The sequence below is a fragment of the Anabrus simplex genome, chromosome 9, assembly GCF_040414725.1.
Source record: "Anabrus simplex isolate iqAnaSimp1 chromosome 9, ASM4041472v1, whole genome shotgun sequence".
In the NCBI taxonomy this organism is placed as follows: Eukaryota; Metazoa; Arthropoda; class Insecta; order Orthoptera; family Tettigoniidae; genus Anabrus; species Anabrus simplex.
Window position 1 is genome coordinate 169,418,417 of NC_090273.1, and position 18,566 is coordinate 169,436,982.

The 18,566-nt window shown below is 38.5% G+C and overlaps 1 protein-coding gene and 1 pseudogene across 2 annotated transcripts in view; both read left to right on the plus strand.

Moving 5' to 3' along the window:
* Window positions 1-18,566, plus strand: part of LOC136881199 (tRNA (uracil-5-)-methyltransferase homolog A) — a 390,729-nt gene that overhangs the window by 65,697 nt on the left and 306,466 nt on the right. The window lies entirely within an intron of this gene.
* Window positions 1,872-17,627, plus strand: LOC136881144 (piggyBac transposable element-derived protein 4-like; annotated as a pseudogene).

The following is an 18,566-nucleotide window of genomic DNA, read 5'->3' on the forward strand; positions in this document are numbered from 1 at the left end:
CTCTTTTTCTGGCAGAACGCACCGGAACCTCTTCGTGAATACAAATCTGTAAAAAATATTTAGATTTCAAATATGATTTTTTTTTTTCAGGTTAAGGAATTTTAAAAATATTATTTTTACTGTTCCCGCACTAAATGACCTTAATTGAAAATATCGCATATTGCCTTGTTATTTTGAGAATCGAAATCGAAAACATTCTTCCGGTTTGCGGGCAGCATGGATATACGGTATTCGTTCTTGTTCTTTCTTTGCTCACTTTGTAGCTGTTTTGTATATTGGTCCCAGTTCTACTTATGTTTGATGTGGATTGCCCTCAATATAGAGTACAGTTGTTCGTTGATGTAGATAATTGCCTGTGTTTGTTGCATTCTCAGCCGTCGTTTTCACTACTTCTTAAACGGCAATAGACGAGGCGAGAATGACAAGAATTTCAGAATATTTTTGTGTGCCTACCGCCAAACGCAAAAATTGCCCAAGCAGTTCGTCAGTCCATCAAGCTGGAGTATCATCAAACTCAAGTGTGGAACTTGAAGCAACAGATGTGTCGACGAGTTCCATAACCGTCTGTAAAGTTCAAAGTGAATTTCAAAGTCTGTGGCCTAGTTGTTGGACTGTAAAACAAAAGAACGATTTTGTAAAGGAAAACGATTGGTTGTATTTTGATGACGGCAAGTTAGGTTGCTCATAGTGCAAAAATGTTGGAAGTTCAGGTGTACAGAAGAATGTGGGTATGCGACTATCAAAAGAGTGGATAAACTGTGAAATTGTATCTTACGGAGAAAATTGTTAACAGAAGCTAACATCTCTCAGGAAAAAGACTTTTGACCACAAAGAAAGTGCTGGCCATAAAAGTGCTAATAAAATAACTGAAGAAAGGAAAAAAGAAAAACTTGAGGCAGTATGCTAAAGTCATTAGAGAGAGAAACAGAAATTAATTGTAAAGTATTTCATACTGCTTATAAGGTAGCAAAAGAGAACCAGTTTTTCTACAATTTTGAAACTGAAATTGATTTACAAGAATTGAACGGGATTGATATGGGGAGAATTTTGCATTCAAGTAATGCCTGTATAAATATAGTAAACCACATAGGCAGTGAAATGAGAACAAGATTGATAAAAAATGTACTTGATTCAAAGAGCAAGTTCTCTCTTATTCTTGATTAATCAACCACTCTAAGTCAAAAGTCTGTTCTGATAGTATATGTTCGCACCTACATTGAAGAAATAAAAATGGCAGAACCAGTCAACCTTTTCATTGATTTTATTGAGTTACATGACGTAACAGTAAATGGAATCTACAAAAGCTTGATGTTTTCTATGGGAGCACCAGGGTTCAGAGAAGATTTTCTAGAGGAAAATTTAGTTTCACTGACGTGATGTTGCCGCAGTAATGTTCCGAGTACGTGGAGGAGTTTCAAAACTTTTCAAAGACTGATTTCCTGCCATTGTTTTGTGGCATTGTGCTAGCCATAGACAGGAATTATCAGTACACGGTGTTGTGAAAGAGGTTTCTGGCATCAATAGAGTTAAGAGTTTTATGGACAAAGTATATGTTATGTATAATGCCTCTCCAAAGAATGCAAGGCAGCTCCAGTCATGTGCAGCTACACTGGAGATGCAGATTTTAAAAATTGGAAGAATTCTGCCCACATCCAGCTATAGAACTGTTTTGGCTGTTTGGCAGGATTTTGAAGCACTGGTACTTCATTTTGAAAGAGGTAAATCAGAAGATGGTTGTGACAGAAAGGAAAAATGCACTTATAAAGGTCTTCACAGGAAAATAACATCTGTGGAATTTATTTTGGATCTGGGATTAATTTGCGATGCTTTGCAAGAACTGTCTGAACTAAGCTTAGATCTGCAGGAGAGAAATGCTGATCTTTACAAAGCCCGAGTGTCTTGTTGATATTTGTGAGAAGAGGAGGTCTGTCCCAGAGCCTTACTATCAGAAAGCTCTTGAGGCAGCTGCAAATCTACAGTTTAAGGGTGTTCCATTGCATAAGAAAAACAGAATTTATGATGCACCAATCTCCCCTAGTGCTTTCTATGAACAACTTAAAACTTCTCTACAGAAAAGATTACTTTCCGAAGAAGACACTGAACTGTCAAGATGTGCAAGAGTTCTGGATTCAAAGAATTGGCCAGCAAACTCAAGAGAAAATATTCTGTATGGAGAAGCAGAAATAGGCACACTGGCAAGAAGATTCCAAGTGAATGAAAGAGAAGCTATTCGAGCCTTCAGAGATCATCTGAACTTCAGAGAAGAAATGCCCAGGGAACTTTCTCGGGTTCGGAGGACTCTCAGCTCAATAGCTATATCTTCAAGTGAGTGTGAAAGGGGATTTTCTCAGATGAACTTGATTGTGACTCCAGTAAGATCATATTTGTCAGTGAAAACCATTACCTCCTTACTATTTATAAGAATTGTTGGACCTCCTTTGACGGTATTTGATCCAACGAAGTATGTCAAAACTTGGTTGTTACAAGGTTGTCATTCAGCCATGGATACAAAAAGAAAGACCAGAAAACGAACTGAGAATGTCAAAAATTTGGAAATTGTTTTGAATTCAGTGTAAGTAGGTTTCAATGAAAATTACATGCTTTCTTAAATGTTCGGTAAATCCCATGTCTTCTTCCTTAATTCCCCTCCTGTGAGTTCCGCCACCTCTTTTTCCAGAAAAAAAGCCCTGGGTAGCGCTGACACTGACTTATGATTATTTGATAAGATAATCAGCTATGTAGGAAACGATATGGAAAGGAATGTGATTGTAGCGGGAGATCTGAATTTACCAAATGTCATTTGAGAAGGTAATGCAAACGACAGGAAGCATGACCAACAAATGGCAAGTAAGTTAATATGGGAAGTAGAGCTGATTCAGAAAGTGATGGAACCAACTAGAGGGAAGAAAATACTGGATGTGGTGCAGGTAAAACCAGATGAGCTCTATAGAGAAACCGAAGTAATAGATGGTGTTCCCGGGTATTCTGTGGAACGCAAAGGTGAAGGAAGGTGCGTGCTGGAATGGATCTATCTATGAGAGTCAAAGATTAATTGAAAATTTTAAAATAAAGTTTATATTTCTTTTCAGATCTTAAATTTCAACAAATAACAAGCTTTCAGGTACAGAGGTAGTTGGTACAAAAATAGAAAAACTAAGAATTGGTCATTTACAACTTTGAGCTTCAAGCTCCTAATTTACAAGGTTCCAACATCACTAATGTTGCATTTAGTTAGGCAGAAAAGGAGAGAAATCTCCCAAAACACAATTTTCAAGAGCACTTTGCTCCGACAAGTTACGGCCTTCCAAAGGCGCCACACAAATATCTATTACATTACCACAAAAGAGCTTACATGCTCTACAGCACTCCTGAACTCTTACGGCTTACTCAAGGTAACCATTAACTATTACAAGACGGAAAAGAGCGTCTCTGCTCAATACATTTACACCTTCAGGCCTCTCTAGGTACAACCTGCAATTTACAATACCGTATTAATTACCTTTTGGTTTACACAGGGGTATCTAGTACGGGTTAAATTACTGGCCCAAACTCAAAAATGTATGGAGGTGTACACTTGCGCTCCTAGAAAACCATGGTTAAAACCCTACTTGGGCTTGCAGCATGATGACGCAAAGGCTCAAACTACTGAGGTGACTAGAAGGACAAGTTAATTTACGATTTACAAGGGAAAAAAATCAGTTACAAGAGTCACCTCAAATTAATTGAAGGGGAATTTGAGAGTGTAACGCACTCTCTATCTCCGGTTTACAGTTTAAGTCCTTAGGACTTGCATGAAATTTTACTTGAGAATGAAGAAAGTTTAGATTTTTAGGATATTGACTGTTACATAGTTAAAGATAGGAACCTTCCCCTCGAATTCAGCTTGCGGAGATAACTACAGAGATAGAAAACTGGTGGTCATTACCTAGGCTGATGTTCTGCCTGCCAAAGAATGAGGACCCCCGTCTCCTCTCTTAACACACACTCTCAGTAATTCCGCGATCAATAAGACAAGTTAACTCGAAAAAGCGACAGCTTTTATACCCGAGAGGAAGTTTCGAGAAGGCTTGGGACTAAATCCAGACACACCCTTTCACTTTGTTGGACAGACAAAAAGTTACAAGAAGCCTATGATTGGCTGAAATATAAATACACAAAATTTCTGACTGGTCAGAAACCAAAGCTGGAAGGGATGAGAAGGAAGTGTTGCAAACTTGAAAGTCAATTCAGTTGAGAAAATCTATAAACACAAAACTTCTTTAAATTTCTAGTTATTTCACCTTGCACAAGAGTGCACAAGAGTCTTTCGTAGAGACATCTATAGCCGCGTATACACTCGAGCATTTGCCCCGAATAAGCATGCGTTGCCGATGCGGGAGCGCACAAGCACGACCCGCAGCCAATATGTTGAGCAGGTTTCCACTGTGTTCGGACCTCGTGCGGACCGAGAACACCGTCTGTGTTTAGGTGTAGTGTAGTGTTTTGCCTGACCTGAGGTTACAATGGTGAATCGAATCAAAAATTGATCATTGCCAGTTATTGTTATATGTGTTTATTGCATTCCTTGAAAACAAAAAGGAGAAAGCGGTGGTGGCAAAGAAAACTGTGTGAAGAGAGATGCAATGCTCAATTGTTAAAAACGATCGGACATGAAACAGATGACAATTTTAAAAAATTTACAAGAATGTCATCTGAGGATTTTGAATGGATATTGCATAGTATCAGGGCTACGATTGAGAGAGAGGACAGAACATTTAGGAAACGCCCAGCTGTGACTCTGCGATTTCTGGCTACAGGAGATTCTTACACAAGTTTGCAGTACCTCTTCAAAATTTTGAAACAAGCCATTAATGTGATGAAGCAAATGCCATTGATCTCAAAAGTTCGGGTAGTTCAGTTTTATTTATTTATTCTGTTTAACACAGCTGCAGTACCTACTTACCCGATCCAGTAGTGTTGCTTCTTTTCATTCTTGCCTTTTCCCTCCTTGAGGCTTTCAATTTTCTCGCGGCACTCATCTTTTGGAAATTGCATGAGGGCAGCAGTTTCACTCCAAGCATCGTACTTTTTTAAGGTATTGTAATAGAACTCGTCCTTGGGGTTCCACAGAACGGGATACTTGTGGTAGTACCCCAGGAGGATAAGAGAGATATCCTGGGACAATTCCATTTCAACTTGAAATTATTTTTCACACTCTTCCTTCACTTCACTTGCACGAGCGAGATCGCATGTGCATAGCGGAAGCAGTCGGCTCATACTGTTCGGGCTACCCCACTCCTCATCAACCGTCCACAATGAGCATGAACAAAGCACGTGCTCACTTTGAGGTACCGATAACATTCGGATCGCGCTGAGGCATGTGGATCCGTTCGGTTCGCCCTGTACTCATCTGAGCAAAACTGGGCACACCCATGCTCATTCGGGGCGAATGCTCAAGTGTATACACGGCTTATGGAGAAAGGTCCGAACTTCCTGTGATACACCAAAACAAAACAAAGAAATCCAGTCAGTTTAGGAAACTTTAAAATAACCTATTACTCCATCGTCTAGTAGTGACATCTTTTGATCAACGTCCCAGCTTCTTGAACTAGATGTTTCAATTTTTATATGATAGATAACTCTCTTCAAGGCGCTTCATTTAAATGTACGGGGTTGAGGTGTACCTCCCGGTATAGACCTCGCCCCACCAAAGGTCCTTCCCTGGCGTGACACAGACAAGAAAAATTTTAATGATGGAATTTCACAGATGGCAAAATTTCTTGCTGAAATTTCATTTTAGAGAAAAATAATATTTTGAAACCCCATCTTGAAGTCTTCCCACCATTGTCTAAGTCCATGGTGCCTAGCTTAATTATGAAGGCAAGATCGGTGGTCGCCGCCGATACCAGGGTGGTGTCCTCGGATCCCCCAAGTACCTTCAAATACACCTCTCCCGCTGCTATGAGAGGGGTAGTTTTGGTGATGGTTGCCGCAGACCAGATGTAGAAGTACAGTTCCAAGATGGGTTGGCGGTAAAGTTACCGCACCTCAGCCCTTGCCAGAAAGATGGATCTCCGGCGCGCCGTTCAGAAGGAGACATGACTAGAGTGGAGTGGGCCCTTACCCCATGCTGGTATCGCTCGCTAGATGTTGAGACAATGCCGCCAACAGCTGAGAGGGCACTGAAACAATAATTAACTTGGCGACAGAGATTGTTTGATGGAGTTGAGAGTACTATTTTTGCAGGTAGTGATTAGGCGAGCGACATTGTAGGTTGGAATTTGGGGACAGGAGCTAGGTAATGGCCACCAGGCCATGGACAACAGGTAATTCTTAATCAAAGGGAAGGTTGTACAAAATAATTTGCCTTATAGTCGGGGCAGAAGGCCTCCTTATTACAATTACATTACATCCTAAATTTCAAGTTTCCATGCCGTTAACCAAAAAAAAAAAAAAAAAAAAAAAAAAAAGGAAGATAACCTTCGTTTACTGCCAAAATTTAGTGGTCAGTATACTAACATGAGCCATTTATACTGATTTCACCTGAGAAAGGTGAACGCTAAATATCCTCTCAGTGGCTGGGTTGCTGACCAATAAGGTGACAGGGGCTAAGAAATCTAAAATAATGCATGGCCCATGAAATCTGGGAGCAAGCTTGCTTGCAGGTGCAAAATTTCTAACCATGACCTGATCTCCAACTTTTAAATTGGTGGGCCTCTGTCCATGATCATATCTTTCTCTAACGTTTTCATGAGAAGCTTCTTCCATAGATCTATAATATTATTGGGATCTGTTGTCTCTGGCAATATGTCATTAAGTGACCAAAGATTAGAGAGCGGCGTGTTGGGAACAAACTTAAACATGAAAGATGCTGGAGTGAACTTGTGGGACTCATGAACAGCCGAATTTAGAGCAGACGCTAATCAATGCAGGGAAGTATCCCACCTGGAATGATCTTCATGATGAAAGGCAATTAAAGCAAATCGAAGATTACGACTGAACCGCACAGCCAGAGACAGTTGAGGGTAATAAGCAGAGATCGTTACATGTGATATGGACAGATCAGAGCAGAATTTTCGGAATAAGTTAGATGTGAACACCTTAGCATTATCAAAAACTATGTATTGACAAGGACCAAGAAAGCAAAGATGGTATTCAAACAAGAAATTGTAGACTGAGGGGTGGCCAGCTTAAAAACAACCATGAAAATCTGGTGAAGCTGTCTACACACACCAGAATGAATTTATTTCTGTTCCCCTTTAATTGGGGGAAAGGTCTGACGTCTATATATAGACGTTCCATGGGGTGAGACGCTTGATGCGATGACAATAACCCTAGCTTGGTGGACAAGGTGGGCTTGCTAAGCAAGCAAGATTTACAAGCTTTTACCATTTCTCGAATTTCACCGTCCATACTCTTCCAAATAAACATCTCTCGGATCTTTTCCAGTATTATTATTTATAAGTTTCATATTCCGTATTGATTGGATTCAATGTAATAGACAAGAAAAATGTTCCACCGATCAATACATTTATTGTGAATGAATTATTGCACTAGTACCGGTTTCGACCTATCTTGGCCATCATCAGCTAGCACACATGTTTACAGTCATAGGACGAAATTACAAAGATGTTACGTAAGAGCATCCGGATATCTAATGAAAAATGGAAGTAAAATATATTGCAGTATGTTGCGTTAAAATATCTCTGATTAAAAGTGGTGATGGTTAGAATAAACTAAAACCTATTGATAGAGCATGGACATGAGTACATAAACACATTAAAATATATATGCCACATCATAAGACACTAAAAAATAAAGCACATTAAACACATTAAAACATGGTATATTTTAAAAACGTCTATTAAAATTTGAGTTCATGTTGTGTTGCATTCATTCTTCAATCCTCTTGTAGTTCTTGTGTTGATTAAGTTGAATATCGAGAATGTTCTATGGCTGATATACTTTGTATTGGTATATTATAAGAACTCTTGTCATTAAAATTTGAAAATTGAGTACTGTGCAATTAAACTGTTTAACAGCAACAACAATAACAACCATATAACGTGCATAGACGAGAGAAGTGTCACCACCAACTGCTCTAACATCAAACCCTGTCTTGCTGTATATATATTAATCTTACCTGACTACATCAACAGTTGAATTACACAGTACTCAATTTTCAAATTTTAATGACAAGAGTTCTTATAATATACCAATACAAAGTATATCAGCCATAGAACATTCTCGATATTCAACTTAATCAACACAAGAACTACAAGAGGATTGAAGAATGAATGCAACACAACATGAACTCAAATTTTAACAGACGTTTTTAAAATATACCATGTTTTAATGTGTTTAATGTGCTATATTTTTTAGTGTCTTATGATGTGGCATATATATTTTAATGTGTTTATGTACTCATGTCCATGCTCAATCAATAGGTTTTAGTTTATTCTAACCATCACCACTTTTAATCAGAGATATTTTAACGCAACATACTGCAATATATTTTACTTCCATTTTTCATTAGACATCCGGATGCTCTTACGTAACATCTTTGTAATTTTGTCCTACGACTGTAAACTAGTGTGCTAGCTGATGATGGCCAAGATAGGTCGAAACCGGTACTAGTGCAATAATTCATTCACAATAAATGTATTGATAGGTGGAACATTTTTCTTGTCTATTACATCTTTTCCAGTGTTTCGAAGATGCCTAAATGGCCCCCTAAGGGGGTCTCATGATAGTATTTGAAGATAATGGCCACAAGTACAGCTGGAACCACTACTTTCATCTTCTGATCGTGCCTCGAAGGGCAATACGAAAGCCCGTTCCTCAATACATAAGGGACAACATCTTCCCCAAAAGAAAGGGTTTCCGTCATAGGTCCCAGCACTGGATCTTCACATTGATATTTCTCAATATCCTGAAATAACATAGGGGCATCAGACAGAATAGCATTGATACCCGAAGGTATGGGCATGGGAAGAGAAGAACTATCTTCCTGTTCATTGGTCTCCACTTCATTTGAAAACATGCGGTTTAGTCCATCAGCAACTACATTTTCTGATCCTCTAATGTGCCTCACATCAAATTGGAATGAAGAAATCTTGATAGCCGAAAGGGCGATACATCCAGTACGACGAGGCCTAACTAACGCCCAACTTAAGGCTTGGTTATCCATTTCTAATTCAAATTTGATATGTTCCAGATAAATTAAGAGAAATAAGTTTCATATTGATAGATCCGTATTGAACTGTGATTACAATAGAGTAAAATTAATATATTATTTTGGGTCCACCTTTTCAATACAAAATGTTGAAGAAGTTACGTCATTTTTTAAGGTATTCATAGACGTCAAAACACATGGATGTTGGAAGGGCTCTTCAGTTTTTTGGAACAAGGTAATTGTTGCGTGTGGAGGCTTAGGAGTCCAGAGAAGCGCTATATTATGTTAAAAAATAGAGATCCATAAAAAAAGGTCCCATACGTCGTATAAAAATGACAAGTTGTGAAAGTGGAAATCGAAAAAGGTTGGTTTTCAAGCGATGATGTTGTTCATTCAGAGATCAATTGAAATTAAAGTATCGTGACATTGTCTTCTCAAGATGTTTATAAACTAGAAATAATTGTCGATGCGAAGTAAGATGCTAGAAGAAAAGGTGGACCCAAAATAATATATTAATTTTACTCTATTATTTCAGATAAAGGCAAAACTTCTCTAGGGCAAACAATACTGCCAAACCCTCAAGTTCATAGATTGAATATTTGGCTTCTTGAGTCGATAAGGTCCTAGAAGCATAGGCGATGGGCCGCCGTCCGAGTTCCGTTTTCTGAGGGAGGACAGCGGCAACAGCAGATGACGAGGCGTCTGTTTGGACAATGAATTTCTTAGAGATATCTGGCATGGCTAATACAGGGGTGTTACAAAGAGCTAATTTCAGATCTTCAAAAGCGGCTTGCTGAGATTTCAAATTTCACGCCTTTTCTATGCAGTAAGTTCAGGGGTGTCGCACTGTTAGCAAAATTAGGAATAAATTTCCTAAAAAAATTCACCATGCCTATAAACCTGGCAATGCCTTTGATGTCCTTAGGTGGTTTGAAATCATAGATAGCCTGTGTTCTGGAATGGTCAATGGAAACACCAACGGGCAACACAATATGCCTTAAGAACGACATAAAGGCTTAGCAAAAGCTACCTTAGATAATTTAACAGTCAACCCAGCCTTACAAAGGTGATCAAGTACTTCCTTTAGATGATCTAAGTGTTCTTCAAAGGTCTCAGTTCGTCGCCGTAAGACCTATCTGTGTCGGTGCGACGTAAAGCCCCTAGCAAAAAAAAAAAAAAAGTTCTCAGAAAACACGACATCATCGAGGTAGTGATACAAGTAATCAAATTTGATGTCCGAGAAGACCCTATCTTACAGTCTAGTAAGAACAGCTGTCCCCGTGGGGAGCCCAAAAAGCATGCGGTGTATTCATACAAGTTCCAATCCGCGGCGAAAGCCGTTAGATGTTTCGATTCTTCTGCTAGAACTATCTGGATATATGCCTGATCAAGATCGAGGATGGTAAAGAATTTGGCCTTTTGAAACCATGAAACCATGAAAAACACGAGTGCAGATCAGGGAGGGGTACAGATTGTAACACCACCTTATGGTTCAAAGCCCTGTAATCAAACACAGGCCTGAAGCCACCTTGGGGTTTCGGCACAAGAAAAATGGGCGATGAATACGCCGACTTAAACAGTCAAATTATACCCTCCTTTAACATCTGATCGATGATTTCCTTAAGAGCCTTCATTTTAGGTGGGGACAGTCTATAAGGTGGAAACCTAACTGGAATAGAATTGGTCAACTCAATCTTATATTCAATAAGGTCAGTCAGTAATGCCAAGAGTATCTGAGAATACATCAGGAAAGGACTGATCAGCCTGTTCCTCAGGTAGATGCCTTCTCACCCTGGGTAGGCGAAACAGATGAGCATGACACAGAATTACATTTCAAAAGGGAATATTACAGTTACGAGCAAATTTGAAGGTGCATGAAAATGTATCAAGAGGAGCCCACTAACTTGAAAGTATCCCATTAAGTTTTTAACAGAAAGTATAACCTTGGATTTGGTTCTCCGCACGTGGATGTTTGTTCAACACGTTTGCAGCTAACTGAAAGAGACACCCATGAGGAAATAAAATTCATCACTGAAAAACGAGCACATTCATTGTGAGCTAAGGCCTTTTACCAGCTGCTGAAAGAAGATGACCCTCAGTTGTTAATATTGACTTGCGACTGTCAACTGTCGACTATAGTCGACAAATTTATCTCAATTTTACTATAGCAAGAGGTCATTCAAAAGACCCACTGTCACATGAAAATGTAACTTCCTATGTTTGGATAGAAAATTAATTTCCTAAAGGTGCTAATGAAATTGCATCATGCTTGTATGACACTCTGAGTAAAATTGACCTCAGTCAGTACCGAGTGGTTCATCTTGTTAGTGATGGCTGTGGAGGACAAAATAAGAATTTCTTTCTTATTGCAATGGTTGCTCATTTTCTATCAAAAGCTCCAGTGAATATTTCAGAGGTACAGATTATCTTCCCGGTCGCTGGTCACAGCTTTCTGCTACCTGATTGTGTTTTTGGTTTAATTGAGAAAGACATTAAGAAATTAGTCGATTTATGATCCTCAACAGTATATTGATTTAATTTCAAAACACTCTAAAGTGCTCAAACTAGGAAGTAGTTGTTGTGCATATTATGATTGGAAAGCATCGAAGGAGACAATCGTGAAGCCTGTAGGGAAATGGAACTTCAGTATAAAGAGTTGTAAAAGAGTACTTCTGACAAGAAATAAGAAGGGAAACATCTTGGTTCAAGGAGTAGATGTCTATAGATTAAACACAAGGACACCAGGATCTGTCTGCAAGCCGATGAAAACGTTCAGTGACCTAGCAGCTCCTATAATCATCAAAGGCAACAGCATCAAAAAGGAAAAAAAAGACAAATGTGGATACTTTTCTCACTAAGCATTATGGAGCAGATTGGCAAAATGACGACAGGCTAAAATTTCACAAGTTCATCATTGATGCAGGTCTAGATCAAGATTTGAACCAAGATGGCACTATGTGCGAAGCTACGGAAGATGCTCCACTTCTGAATATTTGAAAGTTTCTGTTGGATGCTGCATTCAGTTTTTAAATGCAAATTTTGTGATTTTAGCAATAAAATTTTTCTTTTGAAATGCACTTTATTCATCATTTCCAATCAAAAGGTACATTATACATTTTATAATTTTTTTTTCCGTTAACTTCTAATGATTTCTGTAACTGGAAATTGCACACCTAACCTTTGTTATCGAATGTTAATGAGTTAGTGAACAGAAATCAAGGATTTCATAACTCTATGAGTAATTATAAGTTTTTCTAAGTTTCTGTAATTTTTTAAAAAGTGGACAATGTCCCTTTTGCATCTAAACGCCTCAAATGCTTCAAGAATGCTGAGCAAATTGATGGTGACAAACAACAAAACTTCAGACTGCCAAACCAAGAAGCGACTCACTGGAGTGGAAGAAAACAGACAAACATGATCAATACCATTTACTGTGATGTCAAATCACTTATACGTTGTGATCGGTTTCAACCCCATTATGTGTCATCTTCAGCCATAGACAATGTATAGTGCAAATACAATCAAATTAACACTTTAAAAATAGTATGTACATATTACAAATTATTTTGCAAAAGAGCCAAAAAAAGAATCTCTCAGTGAATTTGAAGTCCACTAGTCGAATTTTGTCATATGTCATTGCCATTTGTATTAATCTAAAATGAAAAGTCCTAATAAGTAAGCTCTGTACATGTACAATTAAAATATTAAAATTGGACTTGAGCTGTTACACTGGTGTTGAAAATTAAAATAACCATCTTGTGTGCTCTGCCTTGCCGTGTAACGCGTATTGGTGCAAGTTGTGTTTAAACAAGTATACAACCATTGAGTAGACTTGAGATGGTACGATTGAATTATTTGATAGAAAGGACCTCGCAAATCCAAAAGGACTTGAGTGAAAATCGTAATTGATGGGCTGTTTGTTGATAAGGTTTGTGCTGAGCAAATAGGCCGGAAAATAGAAGAAAACCGGAATTACCACTCGTGATATAAAGGAGCAAGTAGCTAATCAAAGTTGTATATGAGACTTACCCTTTTGCGATGTCAAACCATGCACACCGGTCCCATACTGTAAGTGATTTGACTTCATATTAAATGTCTTTGAATAGATGGACCTTCATTTTAATTTCTTATTTATGTGAATGTTTGTCAATATGGATCATGGTGAGGTTTATATCGTGCGATTTTCAAGGATTGTTGATGATTGATTCTCAAGAAATGCTTCAAGGATGTGAAGGACTTTCTCCTGTCGAGTTATGTTTGCTTTATTTTTTGATAATAAAGAATGTTATTTGCTTTACGGTTTTCAGAGACACTGGGGTGCTGAAATTTAGTCCTGCAGGAGTTCTTTTACGTGCCAGTAAATGTACCAACATGAGGCTGACGTATTTGAGCACTTTCAAATACCACCGGACTGAGCCTGGATCGAACCTGCCAAAAAGGCCAACGCCTCAACTCTGTGAGCCACTTGGCCCAGCTCTATTCTTTTTAATGATAACTTAATTATTATGATTACCGACAAACTCAACAGATATCCTGCTCAGAAGAATGATACAAGTGTGAGAACATCAATTTCTGAGTTGTGACGAATTTTTGGAACTCTCCTTCTTCCCCAGCGTAACATGTACTGGTCTCGGGATGAGGACAAGACAGTGGAATTGGAACCAAATCACAATCACGGTGCGAATTGCAGCTCCTACCTATGATGGTATTGGATATGCTTCTGACAAGCACTTGTACTTATGTGAGAGTGTCATTGTTTCAAGGCTTACCACACTTCTGAGTAGTTCATGCACAACCCATGCTGTAAATAGAAACTCCTTTGTATATGCAATAATGTACCCTTGAATGATGTATTTTGTAATTATTTCTAAGCTCGCCCTAAAATGCGTTGTGCCCGTTCACACCTACGCGACAGCTTTCAAAATGGCGCCGAGAGAAGGTATGGCCCATTTGATCTATAGGAAGCAAAGAATAGACACCAGATGCGGTGGCATAGAAGGCCATACACGTCATGGAAAGGTCGAGTATTGAAAGTGAAACGGACAGTGGACTGTCTACTGTATTGTTTTACGAAAAAAGTAGAAAACTACGAATTGTTAAGAAAACTCCATCTTAATTTTTTTTAACGGAGAGTGAAGACGGAACTACCGACCGCGCTATAATTTTAAAGGAAGAAGAAGCGATCGGAGGCTATACTAAAGGAAAAAGCGTCGGAAAAGAGAATAAAACAAGTTAATTCACCGGAAAATAAGCAGAGTTGATTAGAGGTATTAAAAAAAGAAATCAGCTAGTACCACGAAATACGCGTGGGCGGATACAGAGCGCACTTGATATATACCCGGCTAAGGAAGACCAAGCCAGCATCTAAAAGAAAAGGATCTCATACAAAAAGAGATAGATTCACTGAAATTAACACCGACGAGACCGAAGATATACGTCGGAGACCAACAAAAGAAAATAATAATTCAAGGATTACAAACTTCAAAAAGGATTATATAATGGCCGTTCACTGCGCTGTAATCCATATTTTAGTTGCTGACAAGAATACCATGAAGATGATGTGCTAAATATACATGATGGAGCGAGCTGGGGACCAGTACATCTTGCCATACGACCGAGCCATGATGAGGAAGGCGACGAGAAACCAGACAGCAATTCCATGATGAGGAAGCAGATGATGTACCAGATGTCCAACCCATGACCTGACCACAGACCCAACTACATCCATTTGGGAAGCAGAACAGCTGGACCAGGACCAACCATGAGCGAGCTAAGTCATTTACAACACTTAATCGCATAATTTTTGGTTTGCCTACACATGTGCCTTAGGCATGTGCCGATAGGTTGAATATAATACTGATATATAAGAAATGCAAGTGAGTGTTACCAGTAAAGTGTGAGATACTTAAGTCCGTAGTTACATGATCTAGCAATATAGCATAAGATCCTAATGTGTTGGATGTATACGTCATCGTTTATCGGTCAAAATAACATATATGTAGCGAGAGGTTTGAAAAAGAATTTTGGAAACAGCTGATAGTAATGACATACTGGCAGATTACAGAGATTTCGTATTGGTAATGCTACAAGTCGACGTCACGTTTGGTTGCGCGCGGTGTAAAATAAACATATGGAATCACGCATTATTTTGCTTCGCAATAAGGGCATTGAACTCAATCATAAGTTATGATATATAGCAACTTTAAAATGTTGTTTTAACTCTTATACGCTCAGCGAGCCGATCTATCGGCTCGAGTGGTATTGCTGAAAACACTCAGCATGCCGATCCATCGGCTCTGTGTTTGGATGGCTGTATCAGTACTATAATAGACTCCCAGATGTCAGGAAAAGGCAGCAATAGTAGCTTTTGGAATTAGTTTACACTTTTCTCGAGAGATAGAGACTCTACACTCATCTGTTTTAAACAAATGAAATGATAAAACCGTGTATGTTTACCGCGTGGCTAGTTGAAGTGTGCTGTATGCGAGTATAGTCTGGTTTAAGCTTCAAAATACGTGTTTTCCTTCGTTATATTGTTTCCATTTTAATAGTAGTTTATTGTTTGTTATATTTTGTTTATATTCAACATTCATCGGTGTTCTGAAGTGAAGTTTAGTTTAACATTTCGTGTTATTAGATTTTCGTGCCGCGAGTAGGCCTCATTTTTTTAATGGCTGGGCCAAGTTCTAGGCTAAATAATTCCGAAGTCTTGGATTATTTAGAATATTTAGACGATGACGGTGACTTTATAGCCGAGAGTGACTCGGATTTTATAGACAGTGATGATAGTGCTCCAGAAACAACCCAAATAAATGCTCACAGTATATCTGACAGTGATGATGATGATATGGATGATGAAGATTACAGAGAGATTCTGTCACCTGAAAATCCTCTCTCTCTTCCATTTCAATATCATGAATTATCTGGCCCCAAACACATGGCACCTCGTGAGTCTCTTCCAATAGCATACTTCCTTTTGTTTTTCACAGATTTTATTCTATCACTTATGGTGACAGAATCTAATCGATATGCCCAGCTATTCATCACAAGTAAGGGAGATAATGTTCCTGCCTCTCTAAAGAATTGGGTCAGGATCACACTGCCTGAAATGAAAGGATTTATTGCATGTCTTCTTAATATGGGTGTCAACAGAAAACCAACCATTGCCTCTTACTGGTCTACATTGCCTTCCCAGTTCAACCCTTGGTTCCCTAAAATGTTTACTAAACATAGGTTCTCACACTTGCTGCGGTTCTTTCACCTTGTAAACAATGAGGGATTGCCAGTGCCAGGAGAAACAGGATATGATCCCTGTGCAAAGAATCAACCATTAGTGGATCATGCCAACAGGGTGTTTAGGCACCACTATACACCACATCAGGAGATTAGCATTGATGAGTCTCTTGTAGGAACTAAAAATAAAACCAGCCTTCTCCAATACCTGCCCAACAAACACCACCACTGCTGGGGGATCAAATTTTGGATGTTGTGTGATTCTGTTTCCAATTACTGCCTGGCTTTCTTTACCTACAGGGGTGCCAGATCTCAAGAAGACAGAGACAATATTATAAAACATGGTTTGGGATACATTGTTGTGAAAAAGCTCCTAGTGATGGGTGGTTACCTCAACAAGGGTTACCATGTCTTTGTTGACAACTATTTCATGTCTGTACCACTTGTGCGCCATCTATACCTTCTTGGTACATATATAACAGGAATTGTTAGGAGAAATAGGAAATATTTGCCTCAGAATTTTAAAAATAAATTTTCTGTTGGACAGAAACAGTATTTTAGGTCAGGTCCAATGTTAGCATGTGCATTCAGAGAAAAGAAGTCCCAGAAGAACCCAGTCATTCTCCTATCCAGCCAAGCAATAGCCCAAGAACAGGAAATTCCAGCAACCCACAACAGTGCCAACAGCAATTCTAAACCAGCCATAATAACATCCTATAATAAATTCATGGGTGGGATTGACACCTCAGACATGATGTTATACAGTTACCTTGATGAGAGGCGGACTGTACGGTACTGGAAGAAGGTGGCATTCAATATCATTGCTAGAATGGTACTGAACAGCTACATTCTTTATAAGGAAAACAATAAGGGATCAGGGAAAATAAAATCTAGACTGAACTATACAGTATCAATAATGAGAGCCTAGGGGAGGAGTGGATTACCACAAAATTAAGTGCCATCCACGATCAAAGAGGACCGAAGGGGGTGAGGAAGCTTCCTGAGAAGAAGGAGTCCAACTGTGTTGTATGCAGTACTAAGGAAAAGAGGAGGAGGGCCAGAACAGTATGCACTAGGTGTAACCAGGGTCTGCATGGAGAGTGTTTTCCAAAACACAAATGCTGACTCCGGAAGGTGCGTGTACAGTTCTTTATGTCAAGTGCTATAAATAATGACTAAATAAGAATACAAAAAACAAAATTATATCATGTTACACAGGATTAATTGCTCTTATTTTCAGAATGGCTGATCAAAAGTATCACTAAAGAACAGACTACCTTTTTAGTATTTGAAAAACGATTTTTATTTTTTTGTAATATATATTCTAATTTGCTAATTTTTTTTGGAGTAAACTTTGCCATGAATAACTTTGGGAATTTTTTCCTAAAACTATATTGAATAATGTACTATTGTGATTTTTTTCAATTTTTTATCTGGGAATTCCTTTATACGGCGATTTTTTACATTTTAACCTGCATAATCATGAAAAATGGCCTGAGTGTTTTGGGCATGACTGGTGAAAATAGCCTGAGAGCAAAAGGGTTAAGAAACATAGTGTGGCAGTTTTGACATGGTCATGTATATGGAAACGCAACGAGTTAATATTGAGGCTACGATGTTAAGGTATTATATGAATGTTGAAATAAGGTTACAATTGTGGTAACTTGAGGAAAAGTATGAGTTATATAGTGATATGAGGAGATTTATACGCACTACGTAGGGGCCATTGAGTGCCCGCAGTTTAAGATATGCCACGTTACATTCTTTAGATTTGTATACGTGAGATTGCACACACCACAGGATTGACCTAAGCCAAGGTATGAATAGAATTTACTATTGTAGAATTATGCTTGTGATGGGATCGTATGTCAACTTTAGATGTGCTGTAATGAATATCGGAATACTACGATACATTTTATAGCTGTGTTTTGACCAAATGGATTCACGACACCGATAAATATGATATTATGTTTCTGAATACAGTGACATAGCACTTGCATTGTAACTGCGCGTATGAATAATATAGCTTGCATTGAAGTAGAATGTTATGGAATATAACGAAGGAAAGGGACATTGAGCCTAAAAGACATGTGTATGACAGCCAAAGGTTATGTTGAAGTTAGCTAGATAGCTGAATAGATTAACATATACTCTGTTTGAACTTGCATTTTCTCAATGA